General features: G+C 37.1%; 1 protein-coding gene across 3 annotated transcripts in view; it reads right to left on the minus strand.

Annotated features, from left to right (window-relative positions):
- TSEN15 (tRNA splicing endonuclease subunit 15) overlaps positions 1 to 22,171 on the minus strand; it is a 538,803-nt gene that overhangs the window by 411,723 nt on the left and 104,909 nt on the right. For all 3 annotated transcript variants that reach the window (XM_073803611.1, XM_033853568.2, XM_073803605.1), the window contains exons 9-10: positions 12,043 to 12,225; positions 303 to 481 (exon numbers count right to left, since the gene is read on the minus strand). The gene's annotated coding sequence lies outside the window, so the exon portion shown is untranslated. The remainder of the gene's footprint in view (positions 1 to 302; positions 482 to 12,042; positions 12,226 to 22,171) is intronic.

Genomic DNA, 22,171 nt, shown 5'->3' on the forward strand with positions numbered 1-22,171 from the left:
TAATGGAAAAGAATTATGAAAAAGAATTTATATACATATAACTGAATCACTTCACTATACAGCAGAAATTAACACAACACTATAAATCAACTATACTTCAACAAAATAATAAATAAAAGAAATGCATTGTTTAGAGAGAAGGTCAGATTGATAATTAGGGGACAATGCAAGGCAGTAAGATCTGAGTGCTACCTTGAGAAGAACTAGAGATATGGGCTTTTCCTTCAGAAAAAAGAAAAAAGATTAACGTGGACCGGAGGTATCAAGGGAAACTTCATGGAGGAGGCCGGCTTTGAACTTACTAGGATTTGGAGAGCAAAAGAGAGAAGTTCTGAGGGCACTCCAGTGGTGGAGAAGTGGATGAAAGTCCTCCCATCTTTCCGCCTATCAAAATCTTTTCAGGTCAGCTCAGGTCTGGCTTGCCCTTGTAGTCTTCCACCATGAGAACTGTGAAGATTAATGCCTGCAGGTATCTTTGAGTCTTCAGAGAAAACAAGTATATACACAGAGTTACAAAAAAGCATCAATGGGGTTGCATTACATCAATTGCAATTAAAGTATTCTGGACTTAAAAAAAGGTAACATCCTATATTCCTAATGGCATGGAATTAGAAAAACTAACCATCAAATACCTTTAACCCATCTCTTTGCTTGGACACGTTTAAAATGTTAACTTCTAGAGGAAAACATTAATTGGATGGATAAGAGCAAACACTCCTTTCTATATGTGGTGATTTATTTCCTCCACACTGTATAAACCAAACAGCTGCATTTAGAGCAGATACATAAGATTCAATTATAGTTACAGACATTACTAACCTGCCATTTTTCTAAACATTTTGAAACACTGAAAATGTAGTTGAAAAGACAGCTTGCATCATGTTTGATCATGGAGAAGCAGCATTCCATGATGTTAGGTGAAAGCTATATCGAAATCCTACACCTGCTTGCAAATAGAATTTTAACTGGCAATTTGGCTTCTAGGTAGTGTATTATGACATAAAATAAATTAATCTTTTTTCTTTCATACAGAACACAAGGCCACAATCAGTGCCAAGTCTGTTCCCTAGAATTGCTTGGCAGTGTTCCCAGATGTTCCAACAGTCTTGTAGCAGAAGCTTTGCAACCCATTTGCTAGGCAGAGCTTTTATTTTTTTTCCTTCCATTTAACAGACTGCAATATGTCCCACCCTTCCTGGTATCACTGGACAATCGTATTTTCAATTCTTCCTTATGTCTTATTTTCCCAAACCTAAGGTCTTTCTGAAACTGACCTTGTTATTCTAGTCTGTTATTCTCTTCAAGCCTATACGGCTATATTACCCTCTTAAACAGGCAAATCCAAGCCCAAGGGGATTCAGATTCAACTTAAAACGTGTTCCCCAGAATGTCAAGTTTCTCAAGATGTTAATAGATATTCCACGAGATAAAGTGATGTCAAATAATAAAAAGAAACGCTGCAAACCTTCTAAATCTCTAGGGATTTATAAAGCACATTACTTGAGAAAAAACAGAAATCAAGCAGGAAATATATTTAACTTGGTTAAACAAAACTGATTTGACTACAGAATTCTTTCTCTCTCTTTCTCCCTCTCTCTTTCTCTTTCTTTCTATACTACTACTGGAATATAATAATTATAATCATAATAACAATAATAATAATAAAAATAGCTAACATTTATAGCTATCTCTACTCCTTTAGTGACTGTCATAGAAATTTTAACATACATAATTAACAGAGTTCAATATTAATAATTATAATCTTCTTCTGAATCATATAAGAATACTAGAATACTGTCATGCCAGTCATCACCCTCCCTAAGTTATATGTTATTCTCTCTTGATATTTAGCCTCATACATTAGACATTAACTTTACCATTATACACAGTCAATATTTATCCTTTCCATTTTCATGTATTGCAAATCTTCCTTTTGACATGAAGTATCTTCATTAGAAGTTCCTTATGTGAAGATGTGTTGGTAGTAAGTCCTCAGGTTTGTGTCTGAAAATGTCTTTTTTTGCCTTGATTTTTGATAGATTGTATTAATAAATATTCAATTCTAGGTTGAGAGTTATTTTCTTACAGTACTTTGAAAATTCGTTTTCAATTCTTTTGAGTTCCACTCTCATTTCTGAGAAGTCACCTATCAGTTAGTCATTGCAGATGTGTCTCCACCCACTCCACCCCCAACTTTTTTTCCCTGTTTGGCTGCATCTGTTACTTTCTCTTTGTTTTTATTATTCTGAATTTTTCACTCTGTTATGTATCTCTTTTTACTTCTGTTGTTTGGCACTTGGGGAACTTCCTTAATCTGAAGATTGATGGTCTTCTGGAAAACACTCACTCATGTCGTTTAACACTGAATGTCCCCAATTGTCATTTCTTCTTAGAACTCAGATTATATGTATGTTGGACCTGCTAAGTCTTTCTTCCATATTTCTTAATCTCTTTTTCATATTTCTCTTTGCTTTGTCTCTGTCTCATGCTATGTGTAACTTCTTCAACTTTACCTTCCAAATAACTGTTTCTTTAACTGTGTTTAATATAATGGTAAATCCATTCATCCAGATTCTACTTTCAACTATTATAATTTTTATTTCTACAGATTCATCCAGAACCCCTTTTTCAGTTCTATATCTCTCTCTATATTAATTTATACATATTTATTTTTATTGTATGTTTGGTATCTGATAATCATAATATCATCAGTCTTTATAAGTCTGATTCTGTGTTTTGCTGTTTTTTTGAATCTTATTCATAGTTGTATGCTTTGTATGTGTGTAGAGGTATTTTGGTGAGTATATGGAACATGGAACTTTAACTATGATATTTCTTTGGGGCTTGCTTGTCAAGTTTACTTATTTGGAAACAATTTGCATTTGTTTCTTGTAGCCAGAGACACTTGCCCTATTAGATATGATACTTATTATAAAGCTATAGTAATTAAGATCATGTAGGGTTTGGCATAAGACTAGACTAACAGAGCTGAGAAACAGATGCTCACATATATGGAAAGTTGATATATGATAGAGGTAGCACTGAGACACTGGGAAAAAGATGGTTTATTCAATAAATGGTGCATGATAATAAATAAAGAGATCCAAGTGGGACTGCACCAGGAAAATGTATCTTAATCACATCTGTTTCTTGATGAGGAGAGATTGTAAGAGAGCTAAATGAATGGCAGTCATTCTTACACTGAGACCCATATATCAGCTTCAGGACAGATATGAACCCAGATGGTATATGAAAAGGTTGCATGTATATGCATAAAAAATTGTAGGGAAAATAGGATTCTATATGCAAAAAATTTAAACTGTTTTTTAGTAATAATAATTGGTGGTGATAGTATTAGCATTGCCTTTTTGTGACTGTTATGTGTCATATGAGATAAAGCAAATGAATAACTGTGGGATGTTCTAATTGTATTTTCCCTTGTATTGTTGAGAATAAGGATTCTCAATGTGGAAGAAAGGAGATAGAGATGTAATACAGAAGAGGTTAAATGCAAATCCTGTATTTCTGAATTTAATTGGAAATATCAGAATAAATATCATAAACATGCAACATATTCTTTCTTTGTATCAGTCTACTTACTTATCTATCATCTATGTATCTGTGTATCTATCTATCTACCTATCATCTATCTAATATATATATTAGATATATTATATCCACTGAAAAGGCCTTGAAGCAATGACTAACCAGTGATATCCTGAAAAACTGTATTCAGAATGTGGTCTTGAAACGCCATTTCCTATTAAAAGAAATAACATATTCTTCATATGTTTCAACATATCAGATATCAAGGAAACTATTAAAGACCACTAGGGTTATGTCAAAAGGACTCAGAAGCCAATTTAAAGAGGCTCCCACTTTATTCTATTCAATTCCATTCCATTCCATTCCTGTATTCTACTTCCAAAGATAAGACAATTTGAATTTCAACAAGGATAAGAATTGTAATGGGTTGAAACCATCAAATATTTTAAGTCCATGCATTTCTAGAGATATTTTAAAAATTGGATGATAAGCAATTGAATCATCTTGAAAACAGATTAAATAAAAGGAAAAAATCAAACATTTATCCTTGCTTTCCTTTGAGAACTGTACCACTGGAAAAACTGAATAGCAAATGAAGAGACTCTTCTCTTTATAAAATTATTCAGGCCAGTAAAATGAGAGAATTAGAATATTACCATTTTGCTAATGTCATAAAAGAACAATAACCAGATATTACGTGTTTGTTGATGAAAGAACATGCCATCCTTTGATTCAAAATACATCAAACCTGAATCTGATCAAGCCCCTGGATCCAGCTTCCAATTTGCAGAAATATATGGGTCTTGTTGAACTGCACTATGGGTAGGCAATCCAAATTATGGGAAACTACAGTTCAAATGACATAGATAAAAAGATGGCATAGATTCTTCAACAGAGGGATGGAGAAGTAACCTGTAGATTAAAAGACATTCAAAGCATATACCAAGTTTCAAAAAGAAATCAGATGTTCATTTTTGTGTCTTGCTTCTTTCACTCAGAATAATGTTTTTGAGATTTATCTATGCTGCTGTGCATTATTTACAATAGCCAAGACATGGAAAAAACCTAGTGTCCATTGATGGGTGAATGGATAAAGAAGTTGTGGTGTATATATACAATGGAATATTATTCAGCCATGAAAAGGAAGAAATCCTACCATTTGTGACAATGTGGATGGACCTTGAGGGCCTTATGTTAAGTGAAATAAGTCAGAGAGAGAAAGACAAATACTGTACGATCTCACTTATATGTGGAATAAAAAAAAGCCAAAAAACAAACAAACAAAACCCCCAAACTCATAGAAAAAGAGATCTGACTTGTAGTTACCAGAGGCAGAGAGTAGGGGGATGGCGAATTGGAGGAAGGTGGTCAAAAGTTACAAACTTCTAGTTATAAGATAAATAAATACTAGGGATGTACGTACAACATGAAGACTATAGTTAACATTGCTGTGTGATATATAGAAAAGTTGGTAAGAGTAAATCCTAAGTGTTCTCATCACAAGGAGAAAAATATTTTCCTATTTTTTTCTTTCTTTTCTTTTTATTGTATTTATATGAGAAGATAGATGTTAGCTAAACCTATCATGGTAATCGTTTCACAATACATGTAGATCAAACCATCGTGCTGTCTGCCTTAAACTTACACAGTGATGTATGTCAATTATTTCTCCATAAAATGTATATATTGAGATATACACACTGATATATCTCAGATATATACTGATATATATACTGATATATACACTGATATATCTCAGATATATATACTGATATATCTCAGATGAAAAAATTGATATTCATTACTATCTTTACCATCTATGCTGCTGTATATATCAATAGTTCATTCTTGTTTGCTACTGAGTAGTATTCCATTGTGCAAATATATCACAATTTGTTTATACATTCACTTGTTGATGGATATTTTGGGTGGTTTCTAGGTTTAGGCTATTGTGAATATAGTTGCCATGAAAATTTGTGTACATTGTGTACATCTGTATATTGTGAATCATGTTTTCATTTCTCTTAAGGAAATATCTAGAAATAGAATTGTTGGTTTGTGTGATAGCGTATATTTAAGTTATATGAAACTGCCAAACTGCTTTCCAACGTGGTTGTGCCATTTTACTTTCCCACCAGCAGTACAAGAATTATAGTTGCTCTACATTTGCACCAACACTTGTCAGTATTTTGGATCATTTTAGTGGATTTGTAGTGGTATCACATTGTGGTTTTAATTTTAATTTTCCTCTTTACTATTGGTGTTAAGCATTTTTCATGTGCTTTTTGAGGACTGTTGCATCATTTTGATATGTGTGAAGTGACTTCAAATCTTGCTCCATTTTTAAGTTATTTTCTTCCTACTGAATGATTTTGAAAAAGTTTGTTCTTTACATATTCTGGATATAAATCTTTTGTCAGATATATGCATTGTAAATCTTTCCTCCCTGTCTGAGGCTTGCCTTTTCATTTTCTTAATCGTGTCTTTGAAAGAAGTTTTTTTTTATTCTGATAAAGTACACTTTATCATTTTTTCTTTTATGGTTTACATGTTTTGAACTATCTGAAAAATCTTTGATTATCTGAAGGCTATGAAGATTTTCTCCTATATTTCCTTCTAAAAAGTTTTTTGTTGTTATCCTTTTAGTATCTGAAGGATCTGTAGTGATGTCTCCTCTTGTGATTTTCCCCCCCTTTTTTTAATCGTGATATATCGAGCTGGAGGTTTATCAATTTTATTGATTATTTTAAGGAACTTCCTTTTGATCTCATTTTCTCTAGTTTTCTTGTATTTTCCATAACTCATTTCAATTTACTATGCTTTTTCTAGATTTTCACATTGAAAGCTCAAATAATTTATTTTTGCCATTTCACCTTTTTAAATACAAGCTTTTAAAGCTTTAAATTTTTCTCCAAGAGTGATTTACAAACTAAACAGCTAAGTGTTTTAGCTGTGTCAAATTTTGACATGTTGTATTTTCATTTTTATTCAATTTAAAATATTTTCTAAATTCTCTTGTGATTTCTTTTCTGACCCATGGATTATTTAGAAATATTTGCTTTATTTTCCAATATCTAAATACTTTCTTCCTGTGATTTCTGATTTAATTCTATTTTGGACACAAAACATGGTTTGTATGATTTCTTTGCTTTTTAACTTTATTGAGATTTGTTTTATGGCCCAGAAAATGGCTTATTTTAATAAATGTTCCAAATGCACTAGAAAAGAATGTGTATTCTACTATTATTAGGTGGAGTATTCTATAAATGTTGATCAGGTCAAGTTAATTGACAAAGTTGCTCTGGACTTTAATATCTTTATTAATTTTTTATACTTGCTCTCTCAATTACTGAGAAATTTTGAAATCTCCAACCATATTTGTGGATTTTCCTATTTCTCTTTCAGTTTGGTTGACTTTTGCTTCATGTATTTTGGAGCTCTATTTTTAGGTGCAAATGCATTAGGATTGTTATATCTTCATGGTAAATTGACTCATTATCATTATAAAATGTCTCACTTTATCCCTGGTAATATTTTTTCTGAAGTCTGCTTCAGCTTCCTTTTATTGGTTTTTGCTTGACATAACTTTTCCCATCATTTTTCTTTTTTTAAATAACAGCTTTGTTGACATATAATTTACATGCCATACAATTAATTCATTTTAAAATGTACAATTCAGTGTTTTTTGGCATAGTCACAGTTGTGCAACCATCCCCACCATGTTAGAGCATTTTCATCACCTTATAAAGAAACCACATATCCTCTGGCAGTCACCCCCATTTTCCCTACCCATCCAACCCTTGGCAACAACTAATTTACTTTCTGTCTCTATGGATTTTCCTATTATGCACATTTCATACAAATGGAATAATACAATATGTAGGCTTTTGTGTCTGACTCCTTTAGCATATTATAAAGGTTCATTCATGTTGTAGCATGTATCACTATTTCATTCCCTTTGATTGCCAAATAATCTTCCACTATATGGATTTCTCACATTTTACTTATCCATTCATTAGCTGATAGATAGTTGAGTTCTTTTCACTTTGGCTATTATAAATAATGTTGTTACGAATAGTTATGTACAGGTTTTAGTGTGGATATATGTTTTCATTTCTCTTGCATATACACCTAGGGGTAGAACTGCTGATTCATATAGTAACTCAATGTCTAACATTTTGAGGAACTGCCAGATTGTTTTCCAGAGTAGCTGGACCATTTTACATTCCCACCAGCAGTGTATGGGGGTTCCAATTTCTCTGTGTTCTCATCAACACTTGTTATTATCTGTCTTTTTTATTCCAGCCATGCTGGTGGGAGTGATATGGTATCTCATTGCAGTTTTGATTTGCATTTCCCTGATGGCTAATGATGTGGAACATCTTTTCGTGTGCTTATTGGCCATTTCTGTAACTTCTTTGGAGAAATGTCTATTCAGATCCTTTAATCATTTAAAAATTGGATTATTTATCTTTTATTATTTAGTTGTAACAGTTATTTATATATTCTCAATATAAGTCCCTTATAAGATATACAATTTGCAAATATTTGTCCCATGTTGTGGGTTGTCTTTTCACATTCATGCTGGTGTCCTTTGAAGCAGAAAAATTTAAATTTTGCTGAAGTCCAATTTATCTATTTTTTCTTCTGTTTCTTGTATCAAACCTTCTATTATTTTCCTTTAACCTAGCTGTGCCCTTATATGTAAAATGGGTTTCTTATAGATAGCATCTAGTTGGATATTGCTTTTTATTCAATCTGAGAATCTTTTAATTAAGGCATTTGGACAATTTACATTGAATGAAATATTCAGTATGTTTGGGTTAAAACTTAAAATTTTGTTATTCTTTTCTATTCACCCATCCACCACTTATTTATTTACTTACTTGCTCTCTTTCTGTCTTTTTTGTATTAATTCATGGTGTTTTAGCATTCAAACATCCAGTATATGCCCAGTAGTGGGATTGCTGGGTCGTATGGTAGTTCTATTTTTAGTTTTTTTTTTTTTTTTTTTTTTTGCGGTACGCGGGCCTCTCACTGTTGTGGCCTCTCCCGTTGCGGAGCACAGGCTTTGGACGCACAGGCTCAGCGGCCACGGCTCACGGGCCCAGCCGCTCCGCGGCATGTGGGATCCTCCCGGACCGGGGCACGAACCCACGTCCCCTGCATCTGCAGGCGGACCCTCAACCACTGTGCCACCAGGGAAGCCCTATTTTTAAGGATCCTCCATACTGTTCTCCATAGTGGTTGTATCAATTTACATTCCCACCAACAGTGCAAGAGGGTTCCCTTTTCTCCACACCCTCTCCAGCATTTATTGTTTGTAGATTTTTTGATGATGGCCGTTCTAACTGGTGTGAGGTGGCATCTCATTGTAGTTCTGATTTGCATTTCTCTAATGATTGGTGATGTTGAGCATCCTTTCATGTGTTTGTTGGCAATCTGTATATCTTCTTTGGAGAAATGTCTATTTAGATCTGCCCATTATTGGATTGGGTTATTTGTTTTTTTGTTATTGAGCTGCATGAGCTGCTTATATATTTTGGAGACAAATCCTTTGTCAGTTGCTTTGTTTGAAAATATTTTCTCCCATTCTGAGGGTTGTCTTTTCATCTTGTTTATGGTTTCCTTTGCTGTGCAAAATCTTTTAAGTTTCATTAGGTCCCATTTGTTTATTTTTGTTTTTATTTCCATTTGTCTAGGAGGTGGGTCAAAAAGGATCTTGCTGTGATTTATGTCATATAGTGTTCTACCTATGTTTTCCTCTAAGAGTTTGATAGTGTCTGGCCTTACATTTAGGTTTTTAATCAATTTTGAGTTTATTTTTGTGTTAGGGAGTGTTCTAATTTCATTCTTTTACATGTAGCTGTCCAGTTTTCCCAGTACCACTTATTGAAGAGGCTGTCTTTTCTCCATTTTATATTCTTGCCTCCTTTATCAAAAATAAGTTGACCATATGTGCGTGGGTTTATCTCTGGTCTTTCTATCCTGTTCCATTGATCTATATTTCTGTTTTTGTGCCAGTGCTATACTGTCTTAATTACTGTAGCTTTGTAGTATAGTGTGAAGTCCGGGAGCCTGATTCCTCCAGCTCCGTTTTTCTTTCTCAAGTTTGCTTTCACTATTCAGGGTCTTTTGTGTTTCCATACAAATTGTGAAATTTTTTGTTCTAGTTCTGTGAAAAATGCCATTGGTAGTTTGACAGGGATTGCACTGAATCTGTAGATTGCTTTGGGTAGTATAGTCATTTTCACAATGTTGATTCTTCCAATCCAAGAACATGGTATATCTCTCCATCTGTTTGTATCATCTTTAATTTCTTTCATCAGTGTCTTATAGTTTTCCGCATACAGGTCTTTTATCTCCTTAGGTAGCTTTATTCGTAGGTATTTTCTTCTTTTTGTTGCAATGGTAAATGGGAGTGTTTCCTTCATTTCTCTCTCAGAGTTTTCATCATTAGTGTATAGGAATGCAAGAGATTTCTGTGCATTAATTTTGTATCCTGCTACTTTACCAAATTTATTGATTATGAGCAAGATTTTTAAAAACATTTCTTGTAATATAGATCTCCTGATGAATTGTCATAGCTTTTGTTTGTCTGAAAATTCTTTTTACCATATTTCTGAAGAATATATTAGTTGCATATGGATTTTTGCCCTTTTAGTATTTTGAAGATGTTAGTTCATTTTCTTCTGGTTTACACAGTTTCTGCCCAGAGGTATACAATAATTCTTATTTGTTTCTCTCTATAAACTATCTTTGTTCTTTGGTGTCTGCTAAGATTTTTCTTTTTTAATCACTGGTTTTCAGCACTTTATAATGTGCCTTGTGTGACTCTGTATGTGGGTATTTGTATGTGTGTGTGATATTTTGTTTGATGTTCTCTGAGCTCACTGGATCTGTGAGTTTATAGTTTTAATCAAATTTGGAGATGTTTCAGCCTTGAGTCTTCTAATATGTTTGCTTTCCCTACCTCTTACTCTTCTTATTCTGGGACTCCAATTACATGCATCTTGGACTTCTTGATATTGTCTCACAGGTCACTGAGGTTTTGTTTATTTTTAAAGTCATTGTTCTCTGTTTCTTTTTGGATAGATTCTATCGCTATGTCTTCAAAGTCATTAGCCTTTTCTTTTGCAGTGTGACATCTGTTGTTAATCCCCTCCAGTGAATTCATTTCAAATATTTTATTTTTCCACTCCAGAATTTCATTCTCATTGATTCTTTTTTATATGTTCTATTTCTCTTCTCACTACATTTATGTCTTTCTTTATATACTTGAATATTACATTAATAACTGTTCTATCACCCTGTAATTTCTGGCATCACTGTAATTTATGGATCTGTTTTTACTGATTGTCTTTACTCCTGGTTAGAGGACACGTTTTCCATTTTCTTGTCACATCTAGTTTAAAAAAAAAACTTATTGGTTCTGGACTTTGTAAATCTTACATTGTTAAGTGTCTGGATTTCATTGTGTTCTTTTAAAGAGGGTTGGGTTTTATATTTGTAGACACTTAAGTCACTATCAGATCAAAATAATCTTTTTTTAAAAAAAATTTGTTTTACTTGTTGATTTTTGGCTGCGTTGGGTCTTCGTTGCTGTGTGCGGACTTTCTCTAGTTGCGGCGAGCGGGGGCTACTCTTCGTTGTGGTGCGTGGGCTTCTCATTGTGGTGGCTTCTCTTGTTGCGGAGCATGGGCTCTAGGCATGTGGCCTTCAGTAGTTGTGGCTCGCGAGCTCTAGAGCTCAGGCTCAGTAGTTGTGGCACACGGGCTTAGTTGCTCCATGGCATGTGGGATCCTCCCGGACCAGGGCTCGAACCCATGTCCCCTGCATTGGCAGATGGATTCTTAACCACTGTGCCACCAGGGAAGCCCCAAATAATCTTCTTGATAACTCTTTTTAAGCTTTTGTAAGTAGTGCTAAAGTAGTTTTTACTCCAGGAATATTTCATACTTACTTCTAAGGTGTGACCTCTCAGGAATCCCCACTAAATGCCCCAGGTGATCCCAACGATCCTCCACTGTGGATGATCAGAGTTTGAACACATTCATCCCTGTGCAAGCTTACAGCTCCCTACCATTCTTTGAACAGCTTTGTATAATTTCACTCTGTGCATGTGTAGGTCAGTACTTAGCAAAGATTCAAAGGGACCTTAATATAGATTTCTGGAGGGTTTCTTTTGAAAAGCTTCCTCATTTCTGGAGCTTCCTAAACATGTTTTTTAAATTCAATAAATTAAATTCATAAATGATTATTATTTCTTAAACATGCATAACAAACATACAATGTAACTATTACAGACAACTAATAATAAACCATAACAAACAACTAACTGATCATCAAATGATAACATGCATTACTATGTTATTCATATTGATAACTTACACCTGTATGCTTAAGTCAATAAAGTAAGTGAAGAAATGAGTATCATTTCTTTGGTATTTACTAACCAAGTAATTTTATTATTATCCAAGTGATAAAATATATTACCAGACTCAGCCTTGCCATATAGCTTCACACAGCTCAGTGACAATGTCTAGGTGGCAGCAGCAGCTGCTAGTTCAGACACTGTAGCTCCAGGTGCTTATTCTCCTCAAGAGCAAGCTTCAGCCCAAGCCATTTCAGGTAACAAAATATGCCTCTATCTCAGTTTGTATTCCCCAAAATCAGAATCTGAAAGAAGAATTTCAGTACAAGTAATTTACTTGGGAGGTGATTACAGGATGGACATTGAGAGAATAAGAAATTGAGTCATAAAGGGGATAAAGACAATAAATTGTGAGTTAATGAATTGTGGGTGACTGGGGCTTAATACTACTGGGGACATTCTAAGAAAATGGATGGAACATGCCTGAGAACTATTCCTCAGGAGTAGGAGGAATAGAAAGCTGAATACTTTATTCACCTACTCCCATCCCTCATTGGCCGAGTGCTGCACCTGGGGCATCGGCCCTCAGCACTGTTGGCCACTCCATTCCTTAGAGCATAAGAGAGCACGGCCAAGCTTAGTCCTGCAGCTAGACAAAGCCATCAGGCAGAGTCACAGGAATTCATCAGAGTGTGTGGGAACCACAGGCAGTTGACCTCCAGGGTAAGTGGAGGGGATATGGGTGAGGCATCAACAGATCCTCCTTTCCTTGGAAACAGGAACTCATTCAAATCTCCTGTTCTGTTTACTCTAATCAAGCCCAACCATATTAACATCAAAAAAGAAGAAGGGTAATATAAGTCAGGTGCTCTCTAATGGAAGCTTGACCCTGCACAATACTGTGCTTGACCCTGCACAATACTGTGGGGTGAGGAGAGAGACAAAACAGTTACTAACAGTTGCTGAATGGGCAAAGGTTAAAAAAAAACAAGCAAACCAAACTTTTGGCCTCTTCAGCAGATTCCTTCTTTCAACCTTCTGTTCATCTGGCATGAGGTCTGTGATGCAGCTGGATCTCCATGGCAGTCAGACTCATGGTTATTGTATTTATATTGGGAGTGGGTATGTGTGGTGTGCTTTTCAAAGGAAGGGACACAGTCCTAAGTCTGTTCTCAGAGAATAGCTGTGGCCATTGTACTTTCAGTTCTTCAGGTTTTTCCCCAAAGGATGTGGAGGGGAAAAAAAAAAGACTTCCCACAGCACATAGGTGGCACAAGGACTCAAGCCAAGCCAGTGGCCATAATGATGAACTCATTTTAATGCCTGAAAGAACCCTGCCCAAACTTATGCAATACAGTTACCCTTTTATCATTCATTTTAATTTTGAAGTGAATTCTTAGAGAAAACAGTACTCAGGATAGATCCATATGACGGCAGAGTTGGAGACCGCAAAAAGATAATTTCATGGATACATTCACCCTCACCGTATTTAAATCATGAAGTTCCTTGAGAGGAGAGATGCATTTATTTTTGCAATGAGAGATAAATCTTAATTGCAAGTACGCCTGCGATAGGTAACAGTCTGATTCAACATCATTCATTCATTCATTAATAGTGTCAAGCACTGTTTGAGGTGCTGGGGATATTATAGTGAACGAAACAACCAAAGTCCCTGCCTTCATGTGGCTGATAATTAATTGGGTGAGACCAACAATAAACAATTAAACATATAATAATCAAGTGGTCATAACTGCCAAGGCTCACAATAAATCAAAAGAAAGGGTATCAGGAATGCAGAAGTTCTGGATTGTTATTTATAGTAGGTGCCTTCTGTAATAAGGTGATTTTGAGCACAGTGAAAAGTAAGTAAAGTAAGAGTGGATGCCGACCATATATGTAAGAGTGTTCCAGACTGAGAGATAGCATGTGCAAAGACCCTGAGGTAGGGGCATGACTCATAATTCAAGAACAGCAAGGAAACCAAGAACAAGTGAGATAAGAGAAGTTCTAGGAGAGAGGTATTTGGGTGGGATCAGGACACTTGCAAAGCACACAGAGCCGATGAACTAGTGAAGAAATTTGGTCATTGCTTTGAGTGACATATGAAGCCATTATACTTTTAAAAGAGCCCTCTGGCTGCCCTAGTAGGGCAGGAGTGGAGGAGTAGAGTAGTTAGGATGCCATTATAACAAATCAGGCAAGATGGTAGAGGCTTGGATCAGACCAGTACAATAGTTGTGGAGATGGTGAGAACTGGAGATATATTGATATTGAACTATATTGATATTGTTGATAGTAGAGACACAGGGTTTGTTCATTTGAATATGGGATAAAGAGAGGAGTCAAGGATGACTTCAAGATTCTTGACTTAAGCAACTGGAAGGGTGGAGTTACCATTTACCAATGTGGAGAAAAGTGTATGAGAAGCAGGTTTGATAGGGGAAACCACACCTTTGGTTTTGGTCCTAGTAAGTTTGAGATGTCTCTTAGACATCCAAGTGGAGATGTTAAGTAGGCAACTGAATATGTGTCTGGACTTCTGGGACAGAGTCCTGACTGCAAGTATAAATTGAGGAATCATATTTAAAGCCACATGACTAGAAGTAATCACGAAGGGAGTGAGTGTAGTTATGGAAGAGAAGCGGTCCAATGATGAAGCCTCCAGCTTAGAGTCAGGGAAAAGAAAAGGAACCAGTAAAAGAGACAGTGAAGTAGCAGCCACTGAGGTAGAAGGAAATTCAAGAGAGAATAGTGTACCAGAAGCCAAAGGAAGAAAAGATTTCCGAGGAGGAAGGGAAAGAGTGATCAATTATGTCAAATCCTGCTGATGGGACAAGCAAAAGGAAGATGGAGAATTTAACACTGGATTTGGCTCACATCATTTGGATGTCAGTGATCTTGACAAGTAAGGGCTGATAAAGGATCTTTCCATGAAAATAGTCTTCTTTACTTATAAAAGGGGTAATTGAGCCTCTGAAATGGAGTAAAGAGGAAGAAGATGAAGAATTTATGAAGAAGGAAGTCTGAAGGCAAATAAAACCAACCTCAGTAACTATATACAAGATCCCTCACCTCACTTGGCCGCAGTATTGAGAAGGGCCAAAAGAAAGAATTGGTCTCTACCCTCAGTTTTCTCTTCTGTATGATGGGAATGTTTATTGTACTTACCTTATAGGGTTATGGTTGGGATTCAGTGATTTAAAACATGTGAAGTATTTAGAATACTTCCTGGACATAATCAGGTCTTAATGAATGTTTGCTCTAATTACTGTATCACTGTCATCATGTTTAATATTCTTATTTTCACTTCAGCTTGGAAATTTCATGACTCTATGTCATCATTATCATCTTGCTAAGAACCAACCATCCCTGATGGCTAGTTCTAGTGTTGTACTGCCACGGTAGGGTGTATCTGCTTCCTGCCCAAATATTAGTCATGGCTTCCTTGTCGACTTCTCTGTAAGAGTTCATTTTCAATCAGAGTAAAGTAGGCTAAAAAAAGGAGTTGGGAATGCTCTTTCCTTGGATGAGTGGTCCTTTATTGATACTATGGATTGGTAGATACAACAGGCTTTAATCTTAGGGCTTTAGTATTAGGTCCACTTGGCTTGAGATAAAACATTCTCTTGGAAAACTGGTCCCTGAGTTTGCTGTGGCTTTGGAAGTGGCTGCTCTCCACAGTTTATATTTTTTTGCCTGGTTGTTTTTGAAGTGTTTACACTGCTCTTTCTAGCTAAAATTGCTAGGCTGACTTTGTTTCATCTGGACTTTATATTACACTATAATGATTAATCCACTTGGTCTGGCCAAAGTAAGCTAGCAACTAAGTACCACTTGTAATTTCCACAACAAATGATGTAATTCATCCTAGTCTGGAGTTTGTACTTGATAAGTGTCCAATCCTTGTCTACAGTGAACCTGGAACCTTGGGTATAACATCATGATGGAGATTTTAAATTTCTTACTCTTTTTCATCCCTCTTTTTGAAATTTGAGGGAGGGGATTTATGGACATGGGACTGAGACTGATAAAACTCAGATGGAAAGAAAGGGCCAAGAGAGGGTGACAATTAGTTGATCTCTCACTGAATTTGATCTGTCTTCCCTCCTCGAGGCAAGGATGGCAGCATGGAGCTACCTCCATGCCAAAGCAGTCAATCAGTGAGGTGAAGCTGCTGCGGAGGAGCGGGTGGGAGCCTTTGGCCACCACTGTCCTGCTTCCTCAGGGCACTTTCCAGACTCTTTGAGGATGGGGTGTGTGTGTATGTTTTGAGTCAGATATCTTTATTTGTATTTTCCAGATGTGGACAGTGAAGTTCACAGAGAATGTAGTACCTCATTAAAGTCACACAACCAGTAAGTAGTAAAGCCAGGATTTGAACGCAGGTCAGCCTAATTTCAAAATCTATATCCTTAAACCTTATTCAATATTGCCTCCTGATTCAATCTTACTTTTTTAAGCATACAGTTCAGTTATTTTTAGTATATTTGAGTTGTACGAACATCACCAAAATCAATTTGGTAATATTTTCATCACCAAATAGAAACCCTGTATCCTTTAGCCATCAACTCCTAAACCTACCGTTCTGCCAGCCTTAGGCAACCACTATCCTACTTTCTGTCTATAGATTTGCTTATACTGGATAATTCATATAAAGGGAACCATACAATATTGGTCTTTTGTGACTGGCTTTTTTCAGTTAACATAATTTTTTTAAAAAAATTACTTTAATTAATTTATTTTTTATATAGTAGGTTAAGCATAATTTTTAAAGAAAGACTTTTTTGAGCAGTTTTAGGTTCAGAGCAAAATTAAGAAGAAGGTATGAAAATTTTCCATATGCCTCCAAACCCCACCCATGCAGAGCCTCCCCCGTTATCAACATCCTGCACCAGTGTGGTATGCTTGTTACAACTGATGACCCTACAATGACACATCACAGTTACCCAAAGTCCACAGTTCCTTTATGGTTCACTCTTGGTGTTGTACATTCTTTGGATTTGGACAAATGTATAATAATATATATCCATCGTTATAGTACCATAGAGTATTTTCACTGGCCTTAAAATCCTCTGTGCTCCACCTACTCATCCCTCCCTCCTTGCCCCCAACTCCTGGCAACCATTGATTTTTTTACTATCTTCATAATTTTGCTTCTTGAAATAATGATTTGAGAATTTATTCCAGAAAGATAAAGAAAAGAGAAAAACAAGCAATTCAAATAACAACTGACTAAACTCAGCTGCTCGATACAAAGTAAAGCTGGAAAAAAACAAAAACAAAAACAAATCCCTGCACTAAACAGAACAACACCGCTCCCTTCCTGGAGTAAAATGACATTGAAAACTAAGCCTCAAAAGTTAGCAACCCAAGTTGGATTAGCAAGTCAGGAGGCTCTGGAAAGAAGAGCTTCGAGAAGAAAATAAATTTCCTCTAAAGTGTTGCAGATTCTAGATTATTATCTTAGTGAGAAAGTGAAGGCATATGACAATAATACATTATAAAAATTCAGCACCTTGCTTCCTCTACTTCTTCCCTCTTCCTCCCAGTTTAGGTATGTGCATTTCTTTTTCTACTGGCAAGGTTATATGCCATAGAATTTCTTCACTTTTTCTATGAGTCCAAACATACGTTAAAATGTAAGCTCTATGAAGGCAGGGATACTTTGTCTGTTTTCTTCATTGATCTATCCCTAGCACTTAGAATGGTGCTGGCCCAGAGTATGTAATCAATAAATATTTTTTTATTTGAATAGAATGAAATTTACCAAATAATGACTAATATTCATTTAATTAAAATAAGTCCTGGTTATTTTTAAACTTAATAAACAGCCAAAATGCAGAAGAATTAATTATATAAGAAAGTATAAATTCTATAAGTTTTGACAATGTAAAATTAACTATATGATGAACTGAAGCTGTGACATTGGGGGTAGCCATGAGGGGAGGAGGGGAACACAGGGCTATTAAATCTCTCGTCTTAGAGGGAAGTCAAGAGACACCGTCTGAAATTGATGGATCAAGAAATGGAGGGATGTACTGGGTAAAGCTATAGAAGTATGTAACAGAATAATAAAAAATGAAATACATCTGGCAGTGGTTGTTGAAGTGTAAATGAGCAAAGATCTTCATCTTTCATGAGGGGACCCATCAGATGTACTTTGAAGTTGATACATCGAAGATAAAAGGCTAATAAATTATTATTGTGGGTGTTGGTCTCAGAAGGATTAAAGTTAGAGCAATTTTAAGCTGTTACCTCTGGGGAATGCCACGGAAAAAGACCTGTACTTTCTTTTTTTTTCAAATTACTCTCCATTACCAACTGAATTGTTATTGCCAGGTAGCCATATTTTAAAAGTGATATTTTTAATTTAAAAATAGTTTCTAGAAAAGAGAAGAATTTTTAGGGCAGAAAAAACATTGCAACAGTTTGCAATTACATACTGTCTACCATCAAGGACTGTCAAACATTTTGCAAACATTATCTGATGGTGAGTGTCAGAATCTACATTTGCCAGATGGAGAAATTCAGACAAAGATGGAAGTGACTTGCGCATTTTTCAGTGCATCTGTGACCAAGCCAGTGATAAAACCCAGGCTTCCTGGATTCTGAGTCCAAAGACAGATTTGGATTGATTTCTTCTTAGAAAAACCACCACATATTGGTGTGACAATAGTTTAGGAAGAAATCCAAACGAATAGATGACATGCTCTGTGTTTAGAGCTTGGAAAATGCCTGTATTTTTCCATCCAATAATTTGGTGCCAAAATGCACACTGTCTGTCAAGAGAAAGACCAGTGCTTCTCTGAAGCACCTGATGGGAATATATATATCATTTCAAGGAGGTGTGCCTACAAAAATAAAAAATGACAATCCCTATAACAACCATAATTCATTTTTAAGTCTCACTGTATATATAAAGATTTCTGCCATTTTACGGCCAATTAGGAAACTAAATATGGCTAATTAGCTTGATAAATAATTATGATTATTCTGTCATATGCCTCTAATATTAATTCAGACTACTAGCATAGGTGGAAAGGATAAAAAAACTTTTACTGATCTGGCATCATTTTACCTATTGATTCTACTCTTGATGTGAGTGTGTGTGTGTGTGTGTGTGTATCTTTTGCCTGACTTCCCCATTTGATTAAAACTCTGGAGGGGAGTCTTTAAATGATTATAGTGGATTCCTCTTGTTTTGTCAGTAAAGTTCCCTCCTCATTTATCCTACCCCCAAAACGACAAATAAACACTTCTGAAAACAGGTCTATAGCAGATGACACTGGCCCAAATAACCAAAGTGAGCATTGGACCAAAGCTGCTGCTTTGGAAGAACTTCCAGGAGAATTTGGAAGAGGACATTGTGAGAGTCCAGACTCAGTCTGGCTGGTTTCTTGACACAAGGAGAGCTGTTTTAGGTGAGGAGCTGTTGGTGGCCATGTTTTTAGTGTGTGGACTGAGAAACAGTGAAAGGAAGAAGAAAGTGGATGTATGGAGAGGAGCAAAAAGTGAGGCATGAATATAGTAACCATGAATTAATCTTTCTAAAAATTGTAGTTGAATATACATAATAGAAAACCTACCATTTTAACCCTTTTTGAGTGAACAATTCAGTGATTAATATTAAGTACATTCACATTGTTGTACAGCCACCACCACCATCCATCTCCAGAATTTTTTATCTTCCCAGACTGAAACTCTGTACCCATTAGACAATAATTCTCTGTTTCCCTGTTCTCCTAGTCCCTGCTAACTACCATTCTGCTCTCCTTCTCTATGAATCTGACAAGTCTGGGAATTAATCATTCTTACCAGGGTACTGTTGAAATTTGTGCCAGTTAGCAATTTATTGTCACTCACATCCGAATTCACCCTTCAATGCGTGCTCTGCAATGATAGATGGAATTCCTTTAAGCATTTCTCCTTTACAAAGAGCACTCGTTAAGCTTTCTCAGTAGAGGTCACTCAAGGGAGAACGCAGGAGGAAGGGGCCCTCCTGCTGTTTCTGGCAGCTCCATTATCATCTGGTGGTACTCTGACCCAGTTCTGGCACAGGCCCCAAAGTCATGGTCCCTTGGTGTCCTTGCAGCCTTGGCCTGCCCTAACAGTCCCCTTCCTGTGGGCTTCCTGACATGGACACCATATGCTCCAGGCCTCCTATCTGCAATGGCACTTGTACTCGCTCTGCACGCCCATGTGTCAGGCCACTGGATGTGGTTTTTCTACACCCCACTATGTCTCAGAGAGTTGCTTCCTGCTTGCCCAGTGACTGCAGACCAGCTCTGGACCGGGTGGATCAGCAGACCTCTCTGCTGCCCAGTGGTTGCAATCCCAGCCTCGGGAAGGGAGTCCTCTTTTGCTGTTGTCCCTCCTTGGGTATTCGCCCTCAGCTTTAGGGTACCACATAGAGTTCCCTTATATCTTATAATTGCTCTTTTATCAGAAAATTTAAAATATTTACATGAAATTTCTCCTATTTAAGTCACCTTGAGGTTTCTGCCTCTTGATTGGACCGAGACTGACATACAGTGATTGTGGGCAGAGTGAAAGAGTAAACCAGGATGTTCCTACAGAAACTGAAATGTATGGTCACCTCCTCTAGAGACGGGAGGGAAGGTCCTGACTGCATTTGAGGCTCTGGCTCTAGGTTATTTCTAGAGTACACTAGCTACCTGCCCCTGGGTTCGGAGATAAACCTGTCTCTAAAATAAACTCTAGGGGCTTCTCTGGTGGTGCAGTGGTTAAGAATCTGCCTGCCAATGCAGGGGACATGGGTTCGAGCCCTGGTCCAGGAAGATCCCACATGCCGCAGAGCAACTAAGCCCGTGTGCCACAACTACTGAGCCTGCGCTCTACAGCCCGCAAGCCACAACTACTGAGCCCGTGTGCCACAACTACTAAAGCCTGAGAGCCTAGAGCCCGTGCTCCGCAACAAGAGAAGCCGCCGCGATGAGAAGGCTGCGCACCACAACGAAGAGTAGCCCCCGCTCGGCGCAACTAGAGGAAGCCTGCGCACAGCAACGAAGACCCAATGCAGCCAAAAATAAATAAATAAATTTGTGAAAAATAAAATAAGCTCTATCTCTTGTCTTTAAGAGAGCTCAAGTGTGTTTCTGTTAGTTGAAACCAATAATAAATATGCAATTTCACGTTCTCTCAAATGTGGTTCAGAAAAAAGGATGGAGGCATAAAGAAGGACTATTCCAGAAGTGCAAAAAAAAAAAAAAAGGGAGAGGAAGGAAGACTATGCTGAAGATAAACATGAGAGCAACTTCCAGTTTTTTAAGAATCTCAGTTGGGTTTGCTGTTGATGTTGGGGATTCAGGTTCTAGGACTCACCTCACTTATCACCAGTGGGGACTCACACAAATGGAGCTGAGTAGGGCACTGGCTCAGGGATTCTGAATGCAAGGCAGCGTGGCTGGGGCCGAGTGAGTCCTCCTACTCCCATCACAGCCAGACCTTGGGATCTGCTCAGCCAGTGTATCTGAGAAAGGGGTTGGGTGTGCAGAGCCAAGCCAGGTTCACTCAGCAGCCGGCGGTAAGGAACAGAGCTGCCTCACTGCTCCAACCACAAGGTGGCAGAGTCGGAGCCTGCTCCCTGGGACAGAGAACGCTCAGGTGAAGGGAACGCACTGAACTGGTTTTGCTCAGCAGACGAAAGTCCCTGCCCATTAGGAAAGCGTGGCTTAGTACATGTCAGATTTTCACCCATCGGATTTGCCATTTTTGTCTGAGGCGGAGTAAGCAATGAGGAGCGGAGAGAGGTGGAACCTCCCGTTCCTGCACTTCTCCCCGGCCCCGTGAAGACAGCACTAAAATGTTGGTGTCAGTTGCCCCCTCCATGAGCCAAGACGGAACTTAGGGAGACAAGGAACACAAACACTCCTCCCTTCCAATAGTAACTTTCCTTACCTATCCAAGTAGGGGGGGTTTTAAGACTGCAGAGTATTCGACGCTTTATACTGATCACATAGAATCATGATTATCTTTCAAAGTGCCTTTTTTTTTTAACAGAAAAAAATCATATGTCAATCCTCAGTAGAGTGTGAAACCTGAGATGCTTTTGCTATGAATGGAGTGAATCTAAGTGAATCCATCCACCCTCTTCCATCTGGAAGTACAAAGTTGGATGAGATACGGTCCCTGCCTTTTAGAAAGTAGAGCACTTCCACCCATATTTTACCTCTCCTGGTTCTGCCATGGAGAAAGAAAATTAAACTGGGCTCCAACCAATCAAAATGGAGG

This window comes from Tursiops truncatus, chromosome 1 (assembly GCF_011762595.2).
Source record: "Tursiops truncatus isolate mTurTru1 chromosome 1, mTurTru1.mat.Y, whole genome shotgun sequence".
NCBI lineage: Eukaryota > Metazoa > Chordata > Mammalia > Artiodactyla > Delphinidae > Tursiops > Tursiops truncatus.